Source organism: Coenobita brevimanus, chromosome 97, assembly GCF_032717465.1.
Source record: "Coenobita brevimanus isolate Jiangsu-jjx chromosome 97, ASM3271746v2, whole genome shotgun sequence".
Lineage (NCBI taxonomy): Eukaryota > Metazoa > Arthropoda > Malacostraca > Decapoda > Coenobitidae > Coenobita > Coenobita brevimanus.
In genome coordinates this window covers 16,016,168-16,019,955 of record NC_137050.1, presented here as the reverse complement: position 1 = coordinate 16,019,955, position 3,788 = coordinate 16,016,168, and the positions used below count along the sequence as shown (strand labels likewise).

The following is a 3,788-nucleotide window of genomic DNA, read 5'->3' as shown; positions in this document are numbered from 1 at the left end:
ACACACACACACACACACACAGAATTCCCTGTTTGCTGATGTCACTGGCTTAAAGCACACACACACACACACACACACACACACACACACACACACACACACACACACACACACACGCTGGCAATGACTGTCCATCTGTGAGAGAGAGAGAGAGAGAGAGAGAGAGAGAGAGAGAGAGAGAGAGAGAGAGAGAGAATTTCCTGTTTGCTGATGTCACTGGCTTAAAGCACACACACACACACACACACACACACACACACACACACACACACACACTGGCGATGACTGTCAAAACTATCTATCTATCTATCTATATACCTAGGCTGCTTCCCCCAAGGAAAGGGAGGTAGCCGAGACAGGACGACACACTCTCCATTTACTCATCCATTTAAACACATTCATTCACATCTTAGCCCCAAAGGGGAGAACGGACAGATCCTCATCGCACCACACCGCACAAGGGTCAACTGCGCAATGCAATCAGTGACATCCGCAGCAGGGCCCGACAGCAGAGCTGGTTTACCCCTGCCACATCATAACATACCCATCCCCTTACCCGCACCTGACCTGACTAGCTGATCAGACCAAATGCGGGAGAATATCCCCTCAGGGCTGCGTCATCACTTATTTATTCACAATTTCTCTCCATTTATTTCTGTCACGCACAGCCACTCTTCCTTGCTCGACAGACATCCCTCTCGCATCCAGCGCTCTCTTCACACTATCCATCCATCCTATTCGTGGTCTTCCTCTCAGCCTTACACCTCTCACATCAGATCTAGTTATCTTTTTCACCAATCGCTCATTATCCATTCTCTCCATATGCCCAAACCATCGCAACACCCTCTGCTCAACTCTACCAGCCATCTCCTGAACAACTCCAGCTCTCCTTCGCACTTCATCATTTCGCACCCGATCCATACGCGTCACTCCACACATACTCCTCAGACACCTCATCTCCATTACATTCAAACTTTTCCTCTCTGCTACACCCATATTCCATGTTTCAGCCCCATATAATGCAGTCGGTACCACAACACCCTCATACAGCCTTCTCTTTACATCCATTCTAAGCGAACGACATTTAAACACTTTTTTCATTCCTCCCAGCACCTTTCCTACTTCATTTATTCTAGACTTCACTTCTGCATCTATTCTTCCATCCACAGCAACATGTGACCCTAGATATTTAAAACAATCTACCTCCTCAAGCAACTCACCATTCAAAACTATATTCATCCCCCTACCATCTATCAACCTCGTACACTTCATCACTTTACTCTTATTCTCATTTACTTTCAAATTCCTCCTTTCACACACCCTTCCAAACTCCTCTACCAACTGTCTCAATCTCTCCTCTGAATCAGTCACCAGTGCAGTATCATCTGCAAACAGCAGCTGCTTCAGATTCCAATCTCCACCATCAACATTTACCAGACTCAGACCACCTAAAACTCTTGCATTCATCTCCCTTACAACACCATCCATGCAAATATTAAACAACCAAGGTGACATCACACATCCCTGTCGCAGCCCCACTCTCACGGGAAACCAATCACTCACAGCATTTCCCACTCTTACACATGCTCTACTATTTACATAAAAACTTTTCACCCCTTTTAGTAACCTACCATCAAGTCCATACAATCTTAAAACAGTCCACAAAGCCTCCCTATCAATTCTATCATACGCTTTCTCTAAATCCATAAATGCCCAAAACACATCCTTGCCTTTCGCTAAATACTTTTCACACACTTGTCTCACAGCAAACACCTGATCAACGCATCCCCTCCCTCTCCTAAAGCCACACTGCTCATCACTAATCACTCCCTCTGTACCCTCTCTAACTCTCATAATTAACACTCTACCATACACCTTACCTACAACACTCAACAGACTTATACCCCTAAAGCTAGTACATTCATACTTATCACCCTTGCCTTTATACAACGGGACCACACAAGCACTTGCCCAGTCAATTGGCACCATACCTTTCTCAAAGCACACATTCAACAATCTTACTAACCAGTCAACAATAGTCACTCCACCACCCTTCAGGCATTCCACAGCACACCCATCCATACCTGCAGCTTTCCCTGTTTTCATCTCCTTTACTGCCTTCTCCACTTCCTCCTTCGTGATCAAAGAATCATTCAACTCTCCCAACACATTTATTCCTTGCACCCTTCCATCCGCCACAATCTCAGCCACCCTTTCCTCCTCTACATTTAATAATCTTTCAAAATACTCTGCCCATCTCTTCCTTACTGCATCCATCTCAATTAACATCCTTCCATCCTCTGCTTTTACTCGTTCTTCCTTCCCAGACTCTCCCTTTCGCACCCTTTTCACCTCCTTCCAAAACATTTTCTTATTCTGTTGAAAATTCTCTGTCAGCCGCCTACCCCACCTCTCATCTGCTGCCACTTTAGCATCACGCACAGCCCTACTCGCTCTATTCCTCTTCTCCTTATACCTTTCATATGACATCTCATCCTTCCTCTGCAGCCACACTTCATATGCACGTCTCTTCTCTGCCACAGCCATACTTACTTCCTCGCACCACCATTCACTTCCTTTTCTTACACCACCACCCACACGTCTCACACCACACACCTCTTCTGCATGCCCCACCACAGCACTCTTAAACAATAGACAGTTAAAAAGACAGAAACGCGAATTCCACTTTCTACTTCGATGTTTGACTAGGCATATAACTGAAATTACTGAAAGATGGACAGATTACAGACAGACAGACAGACACCTCCCTTACCTTCCTCAGCTGTTACTGGCTTGAGGTCCATCTGATCTGAAACACACACAAAAGAGCAACTTCAGACTGGTAAACAGATTGACAGACAGACAGACAAACAGATACAGGCAGGAATATAGACAGATTTGTGCCTCTTGTGTCACTGGTTCCAGGTCTATCCCGTCAACACACAGACGCATTTAAATACACCCACTTAACGAAGAGACAGTCAGACAGACAGATTGATGGATAGATTGATAGGCAGACAGTGGGATACAGAAAGACAGGAAGGATGACAGACAGACGCCTCCCTCCCCTCCCTCTGATATCACTGGCCTGAAAGCTATCACCTTCAGGACACAGAGACACATAAATACATCTCCTTAAACAAAACGACAGAGATATTGAGGGATAGACAAGCATATCGACAGAGAGAGAGAGAGAGAGAGAGAGACTTCTTTCACTTTCCTCAGATATTAATAGCTTGAAGTCTATCCCGTCAGCACACAGAAACACTGAGATACGCCCAATGAACCATTAGAGAGTAAAATAGATTCACGGATAGAAAAGTTAGGTAGGCAGCCACTTCCCTCCTCCTCCTCTAATATTACTGGTAAGGAGTACATCTCGTTTATACACAATAATACATCCACTAAGACGGACAGAATAAGACACAGATAAACAGATACATCCCCCGGTTTCCTCTGATGCCACCATTCTTTCTGCACACAGATATACAGATGCATCCACATGGGAAAGATATAGTCAGGAGGACTGATAAATAGACAGATAGACAGATCAGTAGACATGCAGACACCGCCCTCACTGAACAGAAATATGTTCATAAAGACAGATGGCTAGACAGACAGATATACTAACATACCTCCCGCACTTGAGACAGATATGTTCACAAAAACTGATGGACAGGCAGACAGACAGAAAGACAGATATACAGACAGACATCTTCCGCCCTTAAGACTAGTACAGTTAGAAAGACTGACGGAAAAACTGACTTCTTCTTCACTTACTTCGGACA

The 3,788-nt window shown here is 44.8% G+C and overlaps 1 protein-coding gene across 1 annotated transcript in view; it reads right to left on the bottom strand.

Annotated features, from left to right (window-relative positions):
* Positions 1–2,786, bottom strand: part of LOC145413833 (phospholipid scramblase 1-like) — a 118,280-nt gene extending 115,494 nt beyond the window's left edge. Inside the window, exon 1 of the mRNA XM_080283497.1 lies at positions 2,774–2,786. The gene's annotated coding sequence lies outside the window, so the exon portion shown is untranslated. The remainder of the gene's footprint in view (positions 1–2,773) is intronic.
* Between the last annotated feature and the right edge of the window lie 1,002 nt (positions 2,787–3,788).